General features: G+C 38.3%; 2 pseudogenes; both read right to left on the bottom strand.

Annotated features, from left to right (window-relative positions):
• The window catches only part of LOC148005534 (polyubiquitin-C-like), a 1,830,776-nt pseudogene that overhangs the window by 1,339,936 nt on the left and 463,663 nt on the right, over positions 1 to 27,177 (bottom strand).
• Positions 10,123 to 10,569, bottom strand: LOC148005543 (ubiquitin-conjugating enzyme E2 variant 1 pseudogene; annotated as a pseudogene).

Below are 27,177 nucleotides of genomic sequence, written 5' to 3'. Positions count from 1 at the left end.
TATAGTCACTCTATTGAAAAACATAGGCTTTTGCCTTTAATTGTTGTTTTGTTTCTTTGACACAAGCTTTTTCCTTGAGTATAAAAATATTGTTTTACTCTTTTAAATTTATCCTTTCCATGTAAGACAATAGGAAACTTGTGGGGGTGCTTTGTAATTGAATATGAGGATGATCCCTCTTGTCTATATTTTGATGTCTTCTACATTTGAAAAATGAGTGCTGATTCAGCAACTAAATCCTACACAGGCAACCACCGTGGAGAGTCCAGTGGAAGTATTCCAGGACTCCTGATGGTTGTCAGATCCCCTTGGACTCATACACTTGACATTTTTAACTAATATATTACCATAAACCCAGGTTGTTGGGGTGTTTTCTTTCATCCTCTACCTCATATCTCAGAAAGAATGAAGAATATCATATTGGAACAAGGTCACTTGATTCTATTTCACGATGTGACTAAGACACCTGGAATCTCCTAGTCGTATTCCTGTTTTGATTATAAAGGAGAACATTTTGTTTTATTTCTCTAGTTACATATAGTAAATTTCAGTGTAGATGCCTATTCCTCCACCATGCAAGGAAAGGTCCCTATAAATCTAATTGATACAAATACAAGTGCTATTGTCTGGTCACCCTGGTTACACAATACCACTGTGGAAAAGTCTCTGGAATCTACATGCCCCATATTTAAGATTTTGATTCATCAATCTGAGTAATACATGTTCATGAGTCTGAACTTATAGTATCCAGGAGTTGTTTAGCTTATCTCTGCAAGACCAAGTTGCCTTCATATGAACTATATATGTATTCTTCTTTTAATTCTCAATCTTATGTTCTGTTGCTGTGTAATACTATGCAGAAATTCCATGTATGTAATTTTTTTCTTGCTTCAGAAAGGGGTGAAACGGAACACACATATGTATAGGGATACTTTCTCTAAGTCTGAGTATGTATCAGCTTTACAGAATTCTTACCATATCTCATGTCAACCTATTTCCTTACTTTAATTTATGCATATATTTTAAGTCCTATATTTATAGAATTCTAATTTTGTGATTCTTTTAGTTGAGTATTTGCTTGTTTCTGCATGTGATTGCATACATGTGGATGACGGAGTCCAATTTATGGCATTCATTTCCTCCTTCCATTGTGTATGTCCCAAGGACCAAACCAAGGTTAACTGCCCTGGCAACAAATATCTTTACCTATTGAGCTATTTCACTCTTCCTAGTATGTTCATAATTTATTGTTGCATGCCGAATTGCTACCCCATGCCAAAAAAGGAATGTTTTCATGCTGGTGTGTGCTACAATCTAAAACATTTCTTTAGATTAAGACATTGTCCTCTTTAATACCTTATTATGATACATATAATATCTGTGGGCATGCAGAAACACATATACACACATAATTTCACTGACATACACTGTCGGTGCCCAATGCCAGCACCGACACGGTACCGATAATCGGGTGAAACCCTGCGGGATTAAAGAAACACACACACAGGTTATTATTAGCCATTCTTTTGTAAAATTTTTAATGATATCACTTCAATACATAAGCTTAGAGATATACACCCACAAACTCTCACCTACAAACTATATAAGAAGGTTTTTTATCAACGTGATATAAAACTAGAGATAACTTGGAAGAAGAAATCTTAAATGAGAAAAAACTCTTCATAAGATTGTCCAATGAAAAAAGCCTGTGGGCACTTTCTTGATCAATAATTTTGTTGGAGGGCCCAGCTCACTATAGGTTGTCCCACTCCTGGGTTTATTGTTCTAGCTTTTATAAAAACACAGGCTGAGCAAGCCATAAATATAGACCGATAAACAATCTTCTTCCCATGTCTGTCTAACATTTCCTGCCTGATAAGTCACTGGGATATCTTCCCACCCTATCTGATGCAACTAGGATTTGTTTTAGTGATTTTGTGTTTTGGACTGATGGCTGCTAATGGGATCATAAAATAAGACTTAAGTTGAATCTTTCAACCTTCTAGAAAATGTGTAGAATAATTTTATTCTAATACCCTCAACTTTGAGACACAGGACATCATATATGAAAGGTCAGAAAGATTCTGCCATAAATATAGGCATCCTGAAAGGTTAATTCTTTACGACGAATAGGTCCAGGTAAGAACTAGGTAGACAAATATTAGCAACATGATTGGACATTGTAAGGTTAGTTTATATAAGGAAGTAGCCATGTTTGAAAGTGTCATATAATTGAGGGCCAGATAAAGTAGTAATTCAGAGAAAAATGTGACAGAATGTATCCCAGATAAAATATGCCCAATTCACATGAGAACAGCTTAAGAATAAGAGAATACACAAGAGTAGAGAAAGAGAGACAAAAATAGACAAAAGAAAGACAGAGAGAAGTAGAGCAAGAAAGAGAAGTTGTGCTGTGTGGCATGTGTTTACGGAAGTTTTCTGGACATGATTTTACAGATTCAGGTTCTGAGAGAACAAACTATTCACTGGGGAAAACAGAAAAAGCTGGAGAATTAGAAGGATCCAGAAGATTGTAACACATTGTCCAAGTTAATGTGAGTCCAAGCAGAACAACTCATGAAGATAAAGCACAATATTCCCATCTCCTATGACTGTCAATGGCAGATGACTTAAATGCCCGTGACTTCGGACTTGACTCCATTTTTCCCTTGGAGAACTGGGTTTGGATCTGTTGAACAAAGGCTGGCCCTGGGTTTTGAAACAAACAGACAAACAAACACACCAAAAAAATATTTAAAGAAGGCAACAACTGCCTGCACGCCAAGAGATTGTTGACTCTTCTTTGGAGCTAGTACGATGTGAAACTTGCTTAATAAATAGAATCCACACAGCACAAAGGGAACACTTTAACAAATTATGAGGAAGAGAGAGAAGAGAGAGGAGAGAGAGAGAGAGAGAGAGAGAGAGAGAGAGAGAGAGAGAGAGAGAGAGATCTGTTTATCTCCCTCCTCTAGTTTTTCAGACTAGAGATTTCATCTTCCTCTGTCTCTGGTGCTGGTGGCTTTACTACTGGTTTGGGGAGATTGGGATAGGGATATGAAGAAAAAAAGTCTTGTGCTGATTTTAAACTCTCACTGCCTCTCTCTCTGTCTTTCTCTCTCTCTCTAGAGTGCTCTCTCTCTCTCTAGAGCACTCTCTTTCTCTCTCCCTCTGCCCCTCTCCCTCTCCTTCTCCCTCTCCCTCTCTCTCTCTACACACACACACACACACACACACACACACACACACACACTCACACATATACACACTTCCTAGGATGAAAGAAAAAAATGAAAAGGAAGGCACCCATGGTGATGCATGACTTTGATCTCACTTTGGTCTCAGCACTGGAGAGGAAGATAGGAAGGCCTATCTGGATGCAATGTGAAGAAGGCCTATGTCAGATTAGTTAATGGCTAGGTAACTGTTACCTAGCTAGTCTGCCATTTTGTTGCAGTTACTAATATTATAAGGACACTTTCTCATTACTTGTTTCTGCTGTTACTGCCGGAATTCATTACATATTCTGTTAGGTTCTTCTGTGTGATAACACACTCAGAAACCATACGCTGTAGAAGTCAGTCTAACTGCTTTCTTTGTTGTCTAGTTACCCACAATATTCTTGGACCTGAACCGAACACCCAGCAGCATTTCCCAAAACCATCCATGTATAAGCTTTTATAAGCTGGACCACCAACACTAGAGCGACAGTGCAGACAGAGACTATTTGGAACCGAACTTCCATTTTGAGTTTTTGTTTGTGTTCCTGTTTTTTTTTCTCCTGTCCTGTCCTGTTCTGTCCTGTCCTGCTCTGTCTTGTCCATCCTGTCTGTCTGTCTGTCTGTCTGTCTGTCTGTCTGTGTCTCTGTCTTTCTGTCTGTAAATCCACACATAGTTCTTTCCACGTCTTACATTTCAAAACAAATAATGCTTGTTGTGCTTCTCATTTCATTCCTCTGATCTCCTCTCTAGATCAAAGGAGCCCCCTTACAATTCTCCACAGGTAGTGATGACTGGGGTGTTCAGTGCGACTAAGCAGGAATTATATGGTTGCTGCCATTACGCTTGATCTTACCCAAGGTAGGGTTTCGGGGCATGGTTGCCAAGATGGCTAACAACAGACAGTGATTGAAGCGATGGAACAATAACCTACAATTCTCCCTCTCTGTCACTGTTTCTCTGTCACTCTCTGTCTCTCTTCCCTCCTTCCCTCCCTCCTCTCTCAGACCTGAATGAACATTGGAACTAAAGTAAATGTACAGTGAAAAGAAGCCAGGTGCGGTGCTGCATGTCTTTTATTGCATAACTTGAGTGGTGGAGGTGGGTAGAACCCTGTGAGCAGGCTGCAGACCTGATCCAAGTACTGATTTCCAGGGCTTATGTGCAAAGAACCCTGACTCATCTAAAGAAATGAAGAGGAAATTAAAGAAACAGATACAATTAACTTGGAATAAACCAAACAAACTAAGGAAAAGGAAAGGCAATATTGGGGTGGCCTGGCCTACAGAGGTGGGGCAAACATTTATTTGCCAGTGCCTCCTCAGTTGAATACACACACACACAAACACACACACACACACACACACACACACACACACACACAGAGAGAGAGAGAGAGAGAGAGAGAGAGAGAGAGAGAGAGAGAGAGAGAGCAATCAATCTGTTAATCTGTTTGTCTCCCTCCCCTAGTTTTTCAGACAGGATTTCTCTATGAATTCCTCTGTAGACTGATGGCTCAGAGGGCAAAGCTGCTGTCTGTTAAAGGTCTAGGGAAAACCTGAAGGCCTAGATGGAATGTGTAGGCCTGAGGTCCTAGATGCCCTGTGAAGGAGGCCTACATCATGTATACATATATACACACATATTCATATATATGAATATGTATGTGAATGTGTATACACTCAGGTATCCTTTATTTTATTAGCTTATTTTGAATATAATTTCCATGCTAATGAAAAAGAGGAAATTTTCTTTGTCATCGGATTCTTCTTGAACAAAAAGTGGATATAAATAATCACATATTCAGATGTTATGTCTAATATTGAGAAGATATTCCCAGATATGGTGTTAATCCATCATAGTCCATGTGTGAACACAAACAGACTTAGTAAGAATTTTGGCAAGTGGATTTTAAAAACTTATATAGGGTTATTAAGAGCAGTGGTAACATTTTTTAACTTGATATTTTATATATTTACATTGCAAATGTTATTCCCTTGCCCAGGTACCCACTCTCCCACAACCCACTCCCTGCTTCCATGAGGATGCTTTTCCTCCCATCCACCCACTCGCACCTCAATAGCATACCATTCCCCTGCACTGGAGAAAGGAACATTCACAGGACCAAGGGCTTCTCCTCCTATTGATGCCAGACAATGCCATCCTCTGCTCCATATGCAACTGAAGCATTATGCTTTTGCATGAGTACTATTTGGTTAGTAGTTTAATCCCTGGGAGCACTGGTGAGTCTAGTTGGTTGATATTGTTGTTCTTCCTATGGGTTTGCAAGCCATTTCAGTCTTCCTTCACTCCTTCATTGGAGTCCCCATGGAGTCCGATGGTAAGCTTCAAGCATGCTTGTCTATATCAGTGAGGTTCTGGCAGAGTCTCTCAGGAGACATCCACATCAAGCTCCCATCAATAAGGACTTCTTGGCATCAGCAATACTGACTAGGTTTGGTGGCTGCATATGTGATAGGTCCCCAAATGGGGCAGCATCTAGATGGCCTTTCCTTAAGTCTCTGCTCCACTCTGTGTCCCGATATTCCCCTCCCTCTTGAGAATTTTGTTCCCCCTTCTAGGAAGGACTGAAGTGTACACATTTTGTTCTTCCTCCTTCTTGAACATCATATGGTCTATGAATTGTATCTTGGGTATTCCAAGCTTTGGACTAGTATCTACTAACTGTGTTAATTCACTCAGGATGGTATTTCCTAGTTCTATCCATTTGCCTAGGAATTTCATGAAGTCATTGTTTTGGAAAGTTGAGTAGTACTTCATGGTGTAAATATGCCACATTTTCTGTATCCATTCCTCTGTTGAAGGGCATCTTGGTTCCAGCTTCTGGCTGGAGGGCCTTTGCACTAGAACTCTTCCAGTCTGATGTCTCTCAGACATGCTCAAAAGTTTTTGTCCTGGGTGATTCTAGAATCCCATAAATCTGGATATAATATTTTGTGTAAAAGTACGAAAGCATTTAATTAAATTAACATATAGCAAAAGTTAAAACTATGGATAAACTCTCTTCCAGCTTAATCTTTCCTTGGTTATTATCAGTATCTAAGATATATACTGGGTGACAACAGCAAATTAAGAATTCTCCTGCAGTCTCTTAACCATTTTCTATGTATCTGTGGTGTTTTGTGTTGTAAGAATGTTGGTGGATGTGAGTGTGTGGTGCATGCCTGTAACTGTGTGGCTTTACCCATCTGTGCATCTGTTTTTGGAGTTCTGAGAAGGATTTCAAGCATCTTCTTTAGTGCTGTTCACTGTTCTTGACATAAGTTCTCTTGTTGAACTAGAAATTCAGTGTGGGATTGGAGAACTGGTCAGTGAGTCCTCAGGATTCAGAGGTAATAGTTATGTGTAGCTATCCCCTATGCCTGGCATTATGTATACATGCTGAATATTCACACCCAGGTCCATATGTTTCTACCCTCTGATCAATTTCCCAGTCCTAGAGTGATGAATGTTTGCTTAAGATTTGATAACAGACCTGAATTGTTTTCTTTTTTTGCTTTTGTTTGTAATTTTCCATAGGTAACAAGCAGGTGGATATTATAAAAGACACCTGAATAGACCAGAAAATAAAAATAGGAGTAGATGCATTTCAAGGAATTCTATAAAACCGTATTTTGCATACTTACCTTGTGAAGCACAGTTGATATTTCAGGGTTTGCCTGTTATATAAACAGCATAGTTTGATATAAGGACAGTTTAGACTGTTTAAATAGAAAAGAATAAGAGAGATACATGTCTTGAAATAGTATAGAGAATGTGATACTTTATCACATGAGAATTAAAACTGAGCCACATAGCCTTCAGCAGAGGAAATGAGGGAGAAGTGTGTATATACCTTTTGCAGCACAGTCTCTGGAATAAAACAAACAGGGACATTTAAATAAATATATAGCAGTATTTAAGACTTCATTTCTCTTCCAATATTTGCAATTACATAGTCAAACATTATATCTTGGAGTCATAGATCACTGTGCTATCTAGGATTGCACGATGAGGATGGCATAGTGGCAGCATAGCAAAATAACTGATAGGAAAAGCAGAGCAGTCAGAGGATTCATGTGAATTGCATTTCCTCCCTGCTGGAAACTAAACAACAATGGGTGAAACTGTACAAGTACCTCTGTAGTAATTTGGTGTCTTGGGGTTATGTTCACAGGATATACAACTGGAGCACATGGTGTTCAATTTATTTTTTGTTTGTCTGATTTGAATGTGATTGCTGTTAGTAAACATTTTTGTGATGATTGCTTGAAATTTATTTGCTCTTTATTAGAAATTATAGAATCATATTTATAATTTGCAGTCCTGGGGGTACAGGTGGTTGTACATGGGGAACAACTAAGTCAGCAAATGATTATGTCAGACTTTAAGTAAAATAACTTATGCATTATTTTACTAACACAAGTCTTAATTTTATATCTCAAATATTATTTTCTATTGCATACATAGCTGAATTTTAGTTGTTAACATTTGGTTGATCAATTAGTTCCTTGTTTATTAAATTGTAAATTTATACTTTCGTGTTGAAACTAAGTTTTGTAAAGTTTGCATACATAATTTTCATATTTATTCAGTTGATATCACGTGATTCATAAAATTCTTTCTCTTCAAATAACTACAACATAGATTTTGATTAGTTTAATGAGCAAAGACTATTAAATGCACCTGTAGAAATTATTGATTTGAATATTGATTTGAATAACTATAGAGAATAATTTGATATTAAATACTGGGTTGGAGTGTGGGACTGCATTTTAACTATCTGAATTATGCTGTTTCAAGGTTATGTTAAATGACTTTTTTTTATAGATATGTACAGTATTAACGTGACTTATATTCAAATCATTGTTCTTTGTCTTTCATTTTCTTTTTGACTTTTTTTAGTTTTTCATATTAAAAGTGGTTTTAAATATTTGCTTCATGCATCTGTACATGTGTGCACAAATGAGTACAGGTACTTGCAAAATGTAGGAGAGGGTACCCAATTTCCAGAGCTCGATTGACAAGTAGTAATGACCCACCAAGTATAGATACTGGACACTGAACCCATGAGCCTTTTCTATAGGTCCTGATTTTAATTTTTGTTAAGGGTTTAGTTCTGTGTACCTTTCTTATTCACGAAAACAACTTTGTCGAATTTGATACAAACAATTTTGTGTAAATATTCATCTTTAATTAATTGGGATTCAAAAATTTGGACTGTATTTCCTATTGATTTTAGTAAGATGATATCATACTGCTATATACTATCAGAAAATCCTGCATGAAGTCACCATGACTGAAAATAGGAATAGAGAAGGCTTAAAAAATTGTACTTCATTAAAGGTTGACATGTCCACCATTCCTCTCATTAAAGTAAGCTCATATGTGGGAAAAGATACTTCAAATCAATCAGTTGAGGATTTGTTTTATTCTTATACTATCAACTCAGCTCATTTACATTCTACCACTGTGAGCAAATTCCCTCCCCAGGTGACTGCCATGTGGTTATTATCATTGTCTTTTTGAATTTTGCTGTACGTATGGCTAGTTTGAAAAATTGGAAACTTAATGAGGCTTGAATGGACTAAGAAAGAATCACCAGTGTTTCATTTGCTCAGTCTTTTTTTTTTTCCTTTGCAACACCTCCAATTGCCTTTATTTCAGTATGCATCCACATTTCAACATTTAGTGGTCCTGAACAGAGTGGGGAGCTTGTCAATGAGCCAGGAGCCAGGCCCACCTATCTGCAAATGATCTGTGAACATGGTGACACAGAGCTCCTCTGGGTCCCTGCCCAGGGTCTGAGGAGCAACACTGAAACCCGAGTTGGCAGAGTCAGGGCCTCATGCTTCAGCTGTCAGACTCCACTCCGGACCCGATGGGTGGTCAGGGTGACTGAGAGCCCTGTTCAAACCTCTTCATCGTGTAAAAACAAAGCAATTATGGGAAAAGGAACCAACTCAGAACCTGTGCACCGAGGACTCTCCAAATGGCCTTTCTCTAGGCATATATCCAAGGACCCTGAGTGGTGGCCCGTCTGAGTCACCCAGTGACTGCTCTGTTCACCTCTAGACCTGAACTCAAAGCTCAAGAGCTGATGGTGGTGGCAGGGCCTCAGACCCAGAGCTCCCTTCCCAGGCTGGTGGCAGGTGAACAAGTGTGGTCCAGAGCTAAGGGAGGGAGGCCAGGCTTTTTCAACCTCATCTGATGGCTTCTGGCCACAGCAATTGTTGGGTGGTGATGGGCAACAAGGGACTTGAGGAGGGGAAAGCAGCACCCTTTGATAAAGGTGGGGAGACTGGAAGCTCTGAATTCCTCACCCGAGGCCAATTTCAGGGGAGGGGAGGTTACAATTTAAGCTTTGACCAAGGGTGGGAGTGGAGGAGTGGGAATCATGGCTTGGATGGGGCAATCACTTAAGACTTAAGAAAGCATGGGTACAGCCAGAGCACCCCAAGCCTAGTGGTGGTCAGTCCCACAGCTGCTACCTGAAACCTCCCCATCTATTCTATGGGCCACCACACAGCTGTGGCAGAGGGCGGGGCGGGCAAAGGCATACCCAGGCCAAGTGCCAGCAGCAGGTGAATGTGTGAGACGTGTCTGTCCACAGTTGCGTTAGCTGTGCCCACCACTCCCAAAGGAAACCGATTTCAACACACCTTATTGATCCCATAAGTTCAACCAGGCAGACAGCAGTTATACTCGACAGATGATGTTACACAGCACAACTTAGGTATTTCAAATGGACAAGAAGTTAGTATAAGAGCAGTGTCTCAGGATGAAGTCTAAATGGGGCTTCCTCTCCAGTACTTTGAGGTCTACAGATGGATCTAGAAAATTCACTACTATGGAAAATGAAGACTTGGGTTGGATGGGGAAGGGAGGCCGAGGCCTTGGTGACTAATGGCTGTAACACTGTCCTTCTGGTGGCTGTAGCAGATTCATGTTCTCTTTTGACATCATCAAGCGCCTCAGTTCCTGCAGGATGACTTTGAGGCTGTGGGAATTCTGTCACTTTGCCAGCACTGCCATGGCTCGTGGATCCACCACTCCATTGGAACTGCTCACGCCGTTCATATTGACTCTTGTTACAAATCTCACAGACTGGGATGCTTCTGGATACTAGCGTGGCCCACACTCTATCTTAAGGCTGCATATTCGGTTTTCATAAATTGTTCGTGGAGGCCCAATTATCATGCCTGTCCATCTTGTGAGTGTCATGTCCTCATCGTCTTCCAGACCCTAGCTAAATGTGCTGTCGCCTACTCCTTTCTGGCCTTCTTCCAGCTCTTCCAACAGTCGGAAATATCAAAGGACTTTTACTCCCGAGCCTGTGGTGGCTGCCATCTTGCGTTGCTATCGCTCGAAGTCAGTCCTTCCTTTCTTCCTCTACCCCTATGTCCCTAGCTCCTTCTCTCTCTCTCTCTCTCTCTCTCTCTCTCTCTCTCTCTCTCTCTCTCTCTCTCTCTCTCTTTACCATAGGGTCTCATAAACCCCAGACTTGCCTGAAGCTCACTATATATCCAGTGATGACTTTGAATGTCTGATATTCACCAATAAATTGTAGATACGAACAACCATGCCTGATCTTGTACAGTTTTGGAACTCATCCAAGGGTGTCTTACATACTGGCATGTAGCCTGTCAATTGAGCAACTTACCAAATCTCTTCCTGTTTCTTCCTTGTTCCCTTCCTTCCTTCCTTCCTTCCTTCCTTCCTTCCTTCCTTCCATGCTTTCTTTCTTCCCTTCTTTTATTTTCCTTCTGTTCTTTCTGTTCATGCATTTTGTTTTCATTTTGATTTTGAAGTTAAAAGCTATTACTCAAGTTTTCACTTCTTGAAACCAGAAAGCATGAGCTGTAGAGCATTTAGACTTTCATATGTAGGAATCATTGTGTACCTATAGCAAAAACTTTATACATTAAAGGTGACAGAAGCATTATTGTCTCAAAGTACTGGCTCTGTTCTTCAATTATTGTTAGAGACTTTTATTATTATTAATAGTCCACATAATCTAATATGTATACTATGAACATCTGCATTTTGAAAATGACAAAGGGGTATAAATTACATTTTCAATGCAGTAACACAGAAACAACCATTTTTCTAATATTCTCATTCTAGAGTTAATATTTTATCTATCATGCAAATGTATTTTAGAGAAATTCATTAAGGATTCTCCTCTTGCTTAATTGTAGGTGACATTATCAAAACTTCTGAGAAAAAAGGAATTCCAATATGATTGTACTTAATATCTTAAAGTTGAAATTGGTACAAAAAACAACACTAGGGTGAATTTTTTTATAACTTCTGACTTCTTTGAATAGGCATGAGATTAGACATGGCTTGTGTCATTCTTAGAAGTTCTTACAAGAAAGTAACAGGAGAATTCTTTGGAGCTTCCATAATTCGTGTCATTATTTGAAAAAGATGCTTATCAGTTTTATCTGAGGTTACTGTCTAGGTGAGGTGTTTCCAGGATGTTTTCATCTTATTACATAAGTCACAGAGAGCAAGGTGACAAAGAAACTTTATTCAAAAGCAAAGTGAGAAACACTGGTATTCAGTGTAGCTTTAATTTGTGGACCTCTTGAGAAGGAGGAATTGTTACTCAGAGTTCAGTGTCGATATTTCTGTTTTGATTGGCTTTTTTTTGATTAGGCAAGCCTTAATTAACTGTGAACATCAGTTACCATGATGCATTTGATTTAATCAAATGCATATTCATTATCACTAGGTATATGACATTAAACAGGATGTTTCCCGTGAAAGTTGTTCCAGAGGATTCAATACGACTTACTGAGTATATATTCTAAACTATCTCAGGCCAGTTGAAACAGATTTCTCCCTCCAGTATCTGGATATGCTCTTGAATACTTTTGAATGGAAGTTGATCATGAAAGAGAAGTTTATAAACAATGTTATGTGCAGGGAGTCTTAGTCCATTGTTTGATACATATACAGCTTCATGGAGGTGAGATGAGGTGAGCAACTTCATTGTTAGGTAAACTTCTGGAAGGTAGATTTTTATGCAGCCTAAGTCAAGTGAAGACCCAGGTTGAAGTGCTTTTCCCATACTTATATGCCTCATTCAAGGAATTTTAGTGCTTTTGCTTGTATCGTTACTTAGGCTACAGTACAGCTCACTGTTTCTTTGATGTTTGCTCAGACTCAGCTCAGTCAGTGACTGCATCTCACTTATTAAGACTGCTGGACTTATTTGACTCTTGTTCTTTGTCTTCCAATTTAATGGTGACTTCTTCAAGGATCCAACAATTTGGTCATTCTATGAATATTAATATAACTAGTCATAAGCCCTTATCAAATGATATCCAAGTCTCCTATGCTGACATAAAATGGAATTGTCACTCCAGAGGCTTGCTGAGCTTCAATATGAACTTCTAACTTCATGATGAGTAAATAACCTTCATCAATTGCTTATAAGAAATTCATTTAAATTTTGACAATTATGTTGGGCCAGCAAGAGGGAAAAAGGACTTGCAGAACAAGCTTAACACCCTCACTTTAAACATAGGAATCCATAGATAATGACCCATTACAGAAATTGGCCATCTGGCCTATAAACATGCTGTGGAATCAGAAGACCTACGTGAACACACACACATGCAGCACACACACACACACACCCCAAAAAATAATAAACTAATGTTTTTTAAAATTTTCTAATATTAATATATCATGCCCTTTCTTTATTCTGACAATTGATTTATTTTACATATGTGGATTCATGGTTCACAAAATAGTATTCATGATCAATGGCAATTATAAAGGTCAAGTGGACATTTTCAGGAGTTCAAGGTTATAAATTTTGAATTTAATATTCCTCAATACATGACCACCAAGAATTAGTGTGTGTCATATGGTGTGCATGTGTGTGTGTGTGTCTGTCTGTCTGTCTATGCCTTCATGCCTATGTGTTCAAGCAGAAGACAGAGAAATAAATAGTAACCTCTTTTATAACTTTCTACACAATTTTCTCAATTCAAAGCCTTTCACTTATACTGATGCTGTCTTGCTGTGCACAAGCTCCAGAAATTCTTTCCCTGTCATCATAGCACTGGAGTTATAGCTGTATACAACCATGACTGTTTTAAAGTATGGGCACAGAAATTTGAATTCTCTTCTTTCTGCAGCAAATTCTTTCCCACACTAGGTTATCTCTTATCATCACTTCTGAGTAATTCTGAAGACTGCTGTTTTCACTCTCTGTAAACTTGGTAAATTATTTTTACAGTCAGGATTTGGAATTTCTAAGGTCTGATAATAAAACCTACCCCATGTCGACTAAGAGCTTTTAGAATGTGGCCATTTCTATTTACTTTTCATAATTTCAAATGTCTCCTCCTAAACAGAAATCAATGTTTTGATAATCATAATCTAGAATGTTTCCAACTGATTTAAAATGTTACTTCAAATTGTTAATTCATTTCTTTTCTTGTATCATGACACGATTTGGGCTTCTGGAAATAGTAAGTTCAAGCAGAAATAAAAGTTTAGACATACTGTATCTACACAGCTAAGGCTTAAACAGCCAACAAGCATTTCTCTAACTGACATGTTTACAAAGGTGTCCTGTGAAAAAATAAACTAAAAAGTCAGAAATTTTGCTAGTTCAACACTCTGGGTACAAGTAGTTGAAATGACTGATCTTCTCTGTCAGAGTGAGTATTTCCTCCCGATGCACTGCAGTGTCAGCAATCAATGTTGTCTCTTTTCTCTTGATCCATCTGACTAATTCCAGATACCTGATCTAACTGAAGCGGTGATTTGAAATATTACTGCATTCACTGGCCATTTTAGTATAGAAAGAACTGGAAATGATATCTAAAAGGAGAAGACCAAACTGAGCAAAGCATACTCTAGATAATGCTGCAAGGTAACATGGTGATCAACATAGTTGGTTCCTGACAGACCTGTGTTTCATCTGTGGATGTCTAAAAGATATAACACTGTGAAAATCTACTTATTCTTAGAGATGTAACATTCCTCTTCTGTTCATTGTGAGGAGAAAATTAAATTGATCATGCAATAGTCGTAGTGGGAACTATGTCAAACTAATAACCAAACATGATAGCAATTGTTATTTGGACTCTTTTCTTGATGCTGTTCTTTCACAGCAAGTCTGTTATCAATTAGTATTCAAAATATAACTGAAAAGAATGCCTCTACTGAAAACAGTTGCTTATCTAAACCATAATAGAATACATATTCTATTTCCTTGCCAGAAAAATAATAATGAACAATTCATCTAATGTACAAGACATGTGGAGGAGGAGCTGTGACTCAAGATATTTGAGACACACACACACACACACGTGCGCACACATTCATATCACAGCTCTGTCTATTTGTTCAATTTTCACAGGTAAAGACACTGTATGTCATGTACAAAATCCCCATGCAAATTAATTTTAGCTAACAAACCAGTCAAGCATTTTGCTCCTTCCCTTTCTAATTTGTTTGGCATGCTAATCACTATACCCCACCTCCTTGACAACTGTTTTGTCTTGCAAATTCACAGATGCACACTCAGTGTAATGGCAGTTGACCAGGAGAGATTTTGCTAAAGTGTGTGTTGTTTTGTTATATCCAGGTTCCCTCAATTAAAATTTCAGATCTATGATATATCCTTATGGAAAACTGCACTTTGTTTACACTGAAAATACTATCTTTTAGAAATATTAAGGGTTGATGCTGAAAAGATGGTTTAGTCAACGAAGGGCTTGCCACACTACATCAAGACCTGAGTTTGAGCACCAGAAACCATGTGCTGCAGCTTGATTTCTATTACTAGGATAAAACATCATAACCAATTACAACTTAATACAGAAACACTTTGTCTTAAGATTAGATCATCATAAGGGAAAGTGAAGGCAGAAACTTGAAGATAGAAACCAAAGCTGCCACGAAGAAACACTGCTTAATTCTTTGTTATCCATGTCATTCTCAGCCTGCTATCTTCTACAACCCAAAACAAACTGCCAAGGTGAGGCCCCACAATATTCCTAACTCCAATACTCATTCTTTACAAGGAAAAGGCCCAGGAACCAGTCTTTTGGAAACATTTTTGTCAGAATCCATAGTAGGAGGTATGCTTCAGATTATAGTCTGCAACAGTTTTGCTTTATAGGCGAAGCCCAAGAGAATTCATTTTAGGAAAGATTCCTGATATTAATATATGTTTCTTGTTATTATTAAACATATATAGCAATCATTAGGTACTAGCCCACCCCTTTTGAGCAGATATCTGCAGATCTACGAAGATGTACTCTCTTGCAGTGATTCTATATAGACAAATAGATGACTTCTTAATTCTTAAGGATGATCCTACAAGAATTACTGAAATATCAGTGATTATTAAGCTCTCTTAATAGTAGTACTGCTAGTAGATCCCTTTCTGATGGTCAAAACTGCAATGAGAATTCTGTCAGTCTCCCATGTGTCACCAAGTAATTGATTGCTAGACAGTAACCATACTTTCTATTACTCAAAACACATTCCAAGAGATTGCCAAAACAATTAACTAAGGTCACGTAAAGGGAACTAACAAGTTATTATAGGTTAAAGAGGATAAAATATTGTCTGGGTTAATCTATACAAAACTTCACTAATAGCTTAGTTATGGTTTTCAACTCTCTACGAACCTGTGAAGATGTGACAGGTGGTGGATGTTTAACTAGATAATTACTCCTAATGGCTATGCATGTAAACACTCTCAGTTGTAAACTTCTATGTCATTTATGATTTGCTTTTATGTGTGAACGTGTGGTGAACTTTTTAACATGTGATCATGTATTCTGAAAATTGTATATGTACTGAGGACAAAAAGATGCGAAAGAGAATTTTTCCCTTTTCCCATTCAGGATCTTTCTGCTTTTCCCCTTAGATAGCTTTCATAAGAAATGTTTTACAACTTAGTAATAAATATTATAATCACTTCTCAAAGTACCCTCCTTTTCCTGTAACTTCTGACTAGCTGGTGGAAAGTTCTATCTGTGCAGTTCCTGCTGAGATAGCACAAAGTCTACTTATTTAATCCTTTGCTGTTTTAGGAAGAGGTGTTAAGTGCCAGAAACTTGCAGTTTCTAGGCAGTTCAGCTACAGTAGCAAGGTAACTTAGTCTCAGATAAGTAAATTTTTTTATTATTACACAGCAACCCTAAATATGTCATAAGACAAAGTCTTATCCCTGTATCTTGTAAGGAACAGTCGTATCCTCTCCCGATGCTCTTTCCTTTCTCTGCCTTATGAAAAACTGACAAGAAAGAAGACCCTGCCAAAGTTGGCACTGGGCACATTTTTTTTCAGTTGAAGATTCCTCTTCCCAAATGACCCTAGTTTGTTTCAAGTTGACAAAAGAAAGTAGTCAAGCAGCATGCAATGTAAAAAGGAGGACAACTAAAAAATGTCTAATTCTACCAGTGAGAAAATAAGGAAGTTAAGCAGAAATAGCTCTTGTGTGCTAGGAATACTCAGGTTAACCAATTTTCAAGATACAGCTTCTGTTATGAAAACTTATCTCAAGAAGAAGATATTTAAAGGAGATAAAGAGGAACCTTAATAAGAGGATTAAAGGGGGACAGGGATGAGTTGGTAGGCTATTATAGGGACTACTGTGACAGACAAGTAACTATAAACACCCCTTGAATATACATTTGGGACACTACCACTGTAGAACCTTCCTAAGCTACACACACACACACACACACACACACACACACACACTCACACACACACACACACACACACACATTATAGGAAAGGAAGATAGATGGAGTCATCAAAGATGAAGTTCTAAATAGATATCATATGTCACCATGTAAAATGTTTGGCCAGGAATACCTTGTATATTGTTAAATCATTGATGAAAGACGATACCATAGATCACCCCTCCCATCACAGGCCATTCTTCTGGGTATTATTTACTCTCTATAACATGATCATAAATGTATAGTGCTGAGGATAACATACAATGTCAAACATGGAGAAGTAGAGCCAGAGCCCAGATAAATGTTTCATTCCTACTGACTAGAGTTTATGATGCTGGAAGGGAAAAAATATTTAGATATAAGCCCTATAATCTATAACAGTCAGTTGGTTAAAAAATGTACTCACTTAATAGTGGTATAAATGTGTGAATAAACAACCTCTTTTCTTTTACATTGTATTTGAGCCCCACTCTGTGAGACAGAATTCATATCTGACACTGATAAAGTAGCCACAAACCTGATAATATATATGTATATGTATATGTGTATATACATATTTATATATATGAGTGTGTTTGTCTGTGTGTATTTTCACATACATTTAGAGAAAAGCAATAATTTTATTCTTCTAAAGGAACATAGCAATAAAGTGAATGGCTCCTGCTAATGTACTGTTGTTATACGTGTAGATCTGTTCAGCCGTCGTAAGACAAGCTTCCTTTCAGTTGAAGGGAACTAATATAGAGTTCAGATAGTGATGGAATTTTGAGCTCTCTATCATAAGTGAGATTTTTTTATCATACCCCTTACCTAAAATGTCAGGCATCTGTGTGGAAGAGGAGGCAGAAAGAATGAAAGAACCAGAGGTAGGTGATGACTTCAAAGAAACCATATTTTCAAAACACAATCATACAGATACACATATGAAGTCATAGGAACTCTGACAGCTTGCACAAGTTCTGAGCAAGCTCAAACCAGATTAAAAAGCTAGCACTGAGAAGGAAACATATATACAAAGTCTCATCCCCAGGCAAGAAGCTGTTGGTGATTGAAACTTGCTGACAAAGCGAAAACCAATTTCTCCAAAGGAGTATGATGGTATACCAACTTCACTCACTAGAAAGGAAAAAAAAAACATGCCCTGGAGTGTTGGGCAGCACTTATTGCCTCTACAATTCTTTATGTGTCACTGTGTATACCTTGTCTTATTTTGTTTGTTTATGTATTATTTTGTCTTATTACTTTTGTGTTTATTTTTAATTGATTTTTGGGTAGGCTTTATATTCTTAAGAAAGGGAAAGATAGAGTTCTAGAAAAAGCATAAACACGGATTTGTAGATAGGTTTGGAGTATTTGTGTAGATTTCAATGAGAAGAAAAATATAACCAAAATGTATTTTCTGTAATTTTATTTTTTAATTAAAGAAGTAAAACTTTAAATAGATAAATAACAAATAAGGTAGGAAAGAAATGAAGAAGATTTTGGATGGCAACCTCTAGTTTCTACAGTCACCTATACCAAAAGGAATGCACACTAAGTAAACACTAAATTTCTACAAATAACAGTGGATAATAAAAACACTACACTCACAAAATAGAAAAAAATTTGAGTTTATCAAGCAACAAGGAGAAAGTATCATTGTATAGCAATAAAAATTTACTTAAAAATATGATAGTTTAATCTTGTATGTTTTAGAAAAGTTGGAAGGCATAAAAGGTCTGACTTTTCAGGCCTTTTTTGGGTTTAGAAAAGAGTTTAATTTAAGAAACACGTCTATCTGCAGCATGGTCTTTATACTGGAAGAACAAATTATTATTTTATTCTTTTCATGGCTATTTATACTCATCACGGTGATTAATTTTGTTGTCAACTTGACAGGATCTAAAATCACCTAGGAGATGAACTTCAGGAAATATCTGTAATGTGGGTTCTGAATTTAATTGATTAATGGGGAAAGACTCCACCTATGTATAGGCAACATCAGCATTCACCTCTTTCTATTTGCTGACAATAGAGGGTGGGTTACTAGCTGTGTATTATTACTTCTCCTGTGTACTGTATCATGAACTCTAATCTCAAATAAGCCATTTATTTGTTAAGTAGTCTTTTTCAGATATTTTGGCATAAGAACAGGCAAAGGAAAAAAGATGTTTCATGTGTAATTTGTCATAATTATACAGGTAGTATGTTAGAAAGAAAAATGGTCCTTTGTCCTCATATCCAAGGATAGTGGCAAGCTGGATCCTTAGATAATCCCAATCTGGTCCTAACAAATATTCCTTGGCCCTAAGGTAAAAACTATGTTTAATCTATTTCTAGATTATATTTGATCTTAAAAACTATATTGGACCCAAAGATAAGTTTACATACATCTATTTCTTGCCCTTGGTTTTATCTTCTCTGTAAAGTATGGCATGGGTATGTCTGAATATGTTTCCTCCTTATGTGGTAGAATCTTTAAATAGAAGAACCTAGCTTTATGCTAACACATACTGCTCTTCTTTTTTTGTCTTATTAACTTGAGTACTTCTTATTAACATTTCGATTGTTATTCCCCTTGCCGGTTTCTGGGTCCAAATCCCCCTACCCCCTCCCCGCCCCTTATATATGGGCTTCCCTCCCAATCCTCCCCCCAGTACCACCCTCCCTCCACAATCACGTTCACTGGGAGTCCAGTCTTGGCAGGACCAAGGGCTTCCCCTTCCACTGGTGCTCTTACAAGGCTATTCATTGCTACCTATGAGGTGGGAGCCCAGGGTCAATTCATGTATAGTCTTAGGGTAATGGCTTAGTCCCTGGAAGCTCTGGTTGGTTGGCATTGTTGTTCATATGGGGTCATGAGCCCCTTCAAGCTCTTTCGGTCCTTTCTCTGATTCCTTCAACGGGGGTCCTGTTTCAGTTCAGTGGTTTGCTGCTGGCATTCGACTATGTATTTGCTGTATCTGGGTGTGTCTCTCAGGAGAGACCTACATCCGGTTCCTGTCGGCCTCCACTTCTTTGCGTCATCCATCTTATGTAATTGGGTGGCTGTATATGTATGGGCCACATGTGGGGCAGGCTCTGAATGGGTGTTCCTTCTGCCTCTGTTCTAAATTTTGCCTCCCTATTCCCTCCCAAGGGTATTCTTGTTCCCCTTTTAAAGAAGGAGTGAACACATACTGCTCTTATTGTGTGTGTGTGTGTGTGTGTGTGTGTGTGTGTGTGTGTGTGTGTGTGAGATATACATGATAATGTCTGGGTATGTTTGCTGACAGAGGGCAGAGGAAGACATAATGTATCTTTCTCTACCATTCTTTTTTTTCCCATGATACAGGGATACTCTGTCCCAACTTTTACAGACATATTAATAAATCTTTTTCCATAGCTACTCAATTTGAACACATTGCATGTACGGGAATTTCCCTTAATTAATTGATTGGCTAATAAAGATGAAAAGAAGCCAATCATTGAATGAGAAGGAGGAGGTGAGTCTTCCAGGTCCTAGAAAGGAAAAGGGGACTAAGGAAGAAGGAACAGGCTTTAAACAGGGAGGCAAGAGGGAGAGGAGGAAGGATATAGACTGGGAACTGTTAGCCCTGGTAGCAGACTCCACCACAAGAAGATTTCTAACATAGCATAATTGGTGAGTTTAGAAGGATAGATTTCACACCTAGTGGTTGTGTCATCTGTTTATTTTAAACAAAGAGTACTGGTGTTTTCCATTCTAAGTGACCTAGATGAGCATGAGGGAAAGAACATAGCCAGGCGGCATTCAGCTAGGGTTTTGAATGGAAAGACTGTACAAAAGTCCAAGATCCAGAGGAGAGGAAACCACTGGAGAGCTCAGGCTGGCAAGAATGTCTCCAGAACTGACTATGGGGTGGTGAATTGGCAAGAGAGTGATCTTGGAGATCAGGAGAGGTAGAGCTGGCATTTGTGAGTGAGGCGTTGGCTAGGAAAAACACACAGTCATGGATCTCAGACTTTGTACCAGGATAGGAACAGACACCGCCAATGCCAATACATAGCTGACTTTAGCATGGGTTCATTTTTAAAGCTACATGGCTACAATAACTCATAACATCCAAAGGGTGTGAATAGTCCAATGGACATAGTAAGGTTTTTCAAAATTTGGCTTAACATGTGTACCTCAGCTATACTATAAAGAGTGTGTAAAAAACAAATCTAGCTATAATACCAGTAAGGAAAATATATATTATTTATTTGTTTTGATGAGCATTCATTTTTTTCTATGTCTTTTACATGTTTTGGTATGTCTTGACAGAAATTCATATTAAAAAATGTTCATACAACAACTTTTGGTCTCAATTTCTCTTCTAGTTTTCTTTATGTGCTATGAAAAACATTAGAACTAAAAGCAACTTGGGAAAGAAAGAGTATATTTAGCTTACACATTTAAGGCAAACCCCATCATTTAGGGAAAGGTTGAAGTGGGCTCTTAAAACAGTAACAATGGAGGCAGGCTGCTTGGGGACTCAATCTGGTTTGCTCAGGCTCATACTTAACAACATTATAATACATCATGAGTGAACCTTCAGAGGGATTGGTGTCACCAATAATAGACTGAGTCTTTCTAAATCAATTAGCAAAGCAGTCTCTTACAGACAGGATGTTGAAGACAGATTATTTCATTGAGATGTCTTTTTTGGATGAATCTAAGTCATGTCAAGTTGACAAGGCTAGGGAGGTCATATACTTCCTCTATGTCCACGAATGTACACTCATCTGTTTTATAAATGGTAGGATTTTTCAGGAATACATGTTTAATAAATTTAGAAGAAAACTATGAATAACTTTATAGAACTGTTAACCTACTTAGAAAATCTCATCATTAGCAATTTTCTGAAGAACCAACACAAGACAAGGGAATTATGGCATTTGAACACACACACACACACACACACACACACACACACACACACACACATGACTTGATAATAAAGAGACAAAGTTCTGATTTTTCTCTAAGAAGACACCACTGGATTATATAGAGCTGATTATTATATTTTATAAGCACAGTCAAATAAATTGGTTTTCCTGAAACTCGTAAAGTTACAGTCTGAACTTACTTATCAAATAGTTTACATACATGCTAGTTGCGTATCTGTGAGAATTGGCTACTGAAAAATGTCTAGGTTTCTTTTGGAGATCCTATCTGACATCAGTGTTGTTAGTGAGCTAATGATCATTAAGACAATTTCAGCAATTATAATATTTGAGATTTCAGAGTACTCAGGATATGTACCAGAGACAAAAATAAGTTTAATTTATTTAATATTTGTATGAAACAAGTTTTAAAAAGTTTTATTTTTTTTACATTTATGGATACATATATATGGATATGGACAGATGACAGCCGTTGCTAAAAAAGTTTAAAAGTAGGCATTGGATTTTTCACAGTTGAAGTTACAAACTGTTGCTATCCACTAAGTGTGTTTGCTACAAACTGAACTAGAGCCCAGTGAAAAGCTGCAAGCACTGTCAACTACCAAGTGATCTCTCCACTTCTTATATAGTATACTTTCAATTATGACCTGAGGCATTATTAAATCTTTCACTGAAAATAGCATGAGCATCTTTCTTACCAGAGGAATCTTTGCTTAAATTTGTTTTTGACAAACTGTGTAAGAAAAGCTATTAACGTTTACACAGTCCCCAAAATAGCCGAAAAGAAACAACACAAGAAAGAGCTTAAACACCACGCATGTGCGCACACGCAAACACAGACACACCCTGTTTCCCTCCCTTATACATTCAACCAATGTTGTGTTGAGACCATTGAGTGCAATCATTGATTGTAAAGTTTAAATTCACAGAGGATGGAAGGAAGATGGAGGAAGACAAAGATGATCCAGATTCTGTGTGGCATTAAATAGCCCACAGGTAGCTATGAATATCTTATAAGGGATGGATAATTACAGGATAATTTGTCTTATCTAGTTCCAGAGGGAGAAGACTTCATCATGGCTAGGAAGTATCAAAGCACGACGAAAAGCTGCAAGATCACATCTTGTAACAGAAATCCAGAGCAGACAGAGAGAACCAGAAGTAAGCTGCCTCAGGCTCCTGTCACCATAGTCAGAGCTGCTCTGACTGCCCTGCCTTCCCCTCCTCCATGAGTCCTGTGTCCTAACTGGCCACTACAAACAAACCATGGATAAGTTGATTTAGTTGAATATGTTGTCACAGCAATGAGAAGAATAACGAATACCATCATCTCCCTGAAAGAAGTGCTGGCTACCTCAACAGATTCCTGACTTTTCACAAAGCATTCATTCACAAGAAAGAAGTGAGTCTCTGGTATCATCAAAAGACCAAAGCTGTTAAAAGTCACTATTTGTGAAGTTTTCAGGGATGACAAGTTCAGGTTGAAAAGAGAGCATCAAAGTTAGTTATTCAAAAGCTCTTAATGTTGCACAAAGCCGTTTTCACTACATAGCCTTAATTAAAAGTCGCCCCTTAATTATTTATGTGCCACCCAGTGCTTCCAATGATTTCCCTAGAAGTGGCAGCTAACCTTCTGCAGAGTAGAGAGCATTGCATACAGTGACTCTGTGACATTCATTCAGACTACTCCCTGGTTCTTCCAGTCTGCCTTCAACAGCAGAGAAAGCTGAGAGCTCATGAGGACTCTGATGAGATTAAGAGCTACGAAAGTGCTGGTATTTGGGGATACTCATTTAAGGCCCAGAGAAATGTAAAACTCTAAGGTTTTTTTTTGTTTGTATTGTTTTGTTTTTGTTTTTTGATGTTTTAAAAAGTCAACTCACAGGAGAACAATCAGGCTGAGACTCGAACAGATTTTAAAGAACTAATAACAACCCTGATGAAAGAAAAGTGATCAAGTTATCTAATGCAGCCTCCTGGTGAGCAGACTGACTCTGAGGTTGCAGGAGCAACTGTCTGGCAAACTCCAGCCCTGGGCAGGTGAGCTAAGAACACTTGAGAGAGAAGGATCCCAATCTGGGCCATCTCCATAGTCCCCAAAGCAAAGAGGAAGGATTCATGGGATTCTTATATTCCTAGCTCTTGGAGGGTGGAAGCAGGAGGAGTAAAGTGCTCAAGGTCATCTTTGGCTACATCAGTGTGTTTGAGGCCAGGCTGAGCTTTGTAACACCTTATCTCAGAAAGCAAACACGCAAAGGAAAATCACAGAAAACAAACAAATGAGCCGCATAGGCACTCACAACACCTCCAGCACCCTGACAGAATGGGAGAAATGTCTTTCCACTTTGACATCTATGGCAGGAAAGCTACAGGCCGTGAACTTTCACATTTTGATGAGCAGATGGAAAAATTGAGGATGTATCCTGTTGTCCACGAAGCAGGTCAGCCAACATTTGTGCAGCTGCTGGTGGGAGGTGGTGGGAGAAGGCATTGTGGGAAGCTCTGTGACCAGTGAGACTCAGGATAGGAAAAATCCAGTCTGTTAAACTGAATTTTGGATTCACAAATCGGAGTCAAAAAAAAAAACAAAGAAAAGGAAAAAAGAAAAAAAGAGGTCAGGTTCAGGGCTTTTGGTCTTTCAGTGATTTGAGTGCGTTCCTTGATCCATTTGGAGTTGAGTTGTATTTGGGGTGAGAGATATGGATCTATTTTCATTTCTCTTTATGGTGCTATTCACACCATCTGTCTGTCAAGATGCTGACCTTTTCCACAGTGTGTAATTTTGTTTGCTTTGTGAAAAACAAGGTGTTTTTACCTGTATGGAATTACTTCTGGATCTGAGTCTTCAATTTTATACATTGACCAATGTGTCTATTATTTCAATAATATGCTGTTTTTTATTACTGTAAGCTTTTTAATACAACTTGATATCTGGGGAAAAAAGTTTAAATCCACTTTAATGACATGTATTCTGTGTTTTTCTACAGTTTACCATACAAAGTTATCCCTTCAACCATTTCCGTGGATATAAATATCAATAACTTATCAATTAAATTCAAATACATTCATTTAATCAATTTTAGGTTAGTTTACCAAATCAACTGCAAGACCTCAACTCAAATATGAGGGATGATTCTACTACAAAAATCATAACTTTTGACAACTTATGGCATCTATAATTTATTATTTGAGTATGTGCTTAGACAATATACATTGTAAACTTAGCTTGGCTTAAAACTCATGAACAATATAATGTAGCAGTTTGATCCAGTTCTTCCACACAGGGCCATGCTCCGAGAACTAAGACTCAGACTCAAGATATATTTACAAATACCTTGACTATATAGTGAGGCTCTTCTCTAACTAGATCACAATTTAGAATAACTGACTTATTTTAACCTACATTCTGTAACATGCCCACTTAACCATGTTCAGGTACTATGTGTCTCTCTCCTCACGTCTTCCAAGGTGAATCTCCTGCCTCATTCTATCTCAGAATTATGATTTCTCCCAGATTTTCCACTTCTTATTTACCACCTAAATAATAAGCCGTCAGATTTATTATTAACAAGTGCCATAGTCATATCGATATTATATATTCTCTCAATAATCCCCCTTTGAAGTGCAATAAATGTCTCTTTTTCAAATATAAATTGAATAAAATTATAAAAATAGTTATAAGGTGTGATATATAGTTACAATGTCAAGTCCATAGTATGTGGTAATTAAGAAAAATATCTTACTATCTATCCTGTCCTGGTGAGTTCAGAGTTCTTGATCTAAATCACATTTTATCCTAACTTGCATTAACAACCTAAAACCATCTTTTTAGGTCTAATAAATCCTCTTAAATATACCAACTTAAGCTTTTATTGAGACTATGATTATCTTGTATTCAACCCCAAAAGACAACTAAGAAGAAATATTTCCTGATTAAGTAGGAAGTGCAGACAAACACTTTCAAAGGTTTAAAAATGGCAGACAGTTGGCTGTTGAGACCACTTCAAAGTATTCTAAGACATTGGAGCACTGTCTTCAGCTCTCTTGTTTAAAGTATCTGACAAACCTTATGTGGAGCAGGGATTACCAAGGATTTGCTTACCCTGTATTGGCAAAGCTTGGCAATCAAGTTCAATGCATTTGTTTTCATTTTGTTTTGTTTTCTTTTCTGGATGGCATTCTGTCTGCCGATTAAGTTAGGGCACTTTCTTTGCCCAGAGGCTAGTTTGCCACAAATGAAGACAGCTCTAAATGGAGTTTCTTTGGAGCTCATCATCTTCTTCTTCTAAGTTCAATGAGGTACAGCTGGGATCTGATATGTTTTGAAAGACCCTCAGACCGAGGAGACTCTTGCTTCAATCCTGAGGATACCCACCACCCCACAAACATGTGGGACTCAGTCTTGATGGAAAAACAAGAGGTTTACTTTGGGATAACAGTGCACTGGGGCTTGACATGGTCCTCACACAGGAGGAATGTGAAGAGCCCAGACCAGCAGAAATATACAGCTTATACAATCATTTAAGGTTACACAGTTTCATTAGCTCAGCTATTGTGGTGTCAAGGATATCTGACTAGGAAGATGTTCTTGTTCTGGAGTTTCTGAGAAAGGGATGCAACCATATCAATACATCCATTTCAGTACCAAGGATGTCTGACTTGATATATGTTTTTCCATCCGGGGGATCCCAGGACAAAGACCAAGGATATCTGACTTGGCAGATGTTTCTCACTTGGTGTTCCCAGGACAAGGCTATAGCTATGTCAGCACAACTATGTCAGTACCAAGGACATCTAACTTGATATATGTTTTTCATCCTGCAGCACAATCTATAGTGGTCAGTCAGCTTCCCGGAGATGTTTCTTGCCTTGTAATTGCCCTGCAGTAAATATGATCTATACCATCTGTTTTATGATTGGGTAACTTCCAAAAGAGTGGGTGGGAATGTGCTTTCTGTACTTTCTGGTCTATTGTCTAACATCTAGGGTCTAAGCAAGGTACAGCTTTAAAGATTCTCATTCTTGAGCAGCTCTCTGCTCCCAGACACCGTGGGAGAGAGACCGGACCACGTGGTCACACGGGCGCTCCTGAGGCTGCAGAGCTGAAGAGACCACCAACACTGCCCACCCCTGCCCACATCCCTGGCCCTAGAGGAAACTGTATAAGGACTCTGGGTTCCCGTGGGGGAGGGCCCAGGAGCGGCAGGACCGCTGCCTCTGAGACACCGCCGGAACCTGAAGGAAACAGACCGGATAAACAGTTCTCTGCACCCAAATCCCATGGGAGGGAGAGTTAAACCCTCAGAGAGGCAGACAAGCCTGGGAAACCAGAAGAGAC

The sequence above is a fragment of the Rattus norvegicus genome, chromosome 5 (genome assembly GCF_021556685.1).
Source record: "Rattus norvegicus strain SHRSP/BbbUtx chromosome 5, alternate assembly SHRSP_T2T, whole genome shotgun sequence".
NCBI lineage: Eukaryota > Metazoa > Chordata > Mammalia > Rodentia > Muridae > Rattus > Rattus norvegicus.
The sequence above is the reverse complement of the archived record's forward strand: the minus strand, read 5'-3'. Positions and strand labels throughout refer to the sequence as shown.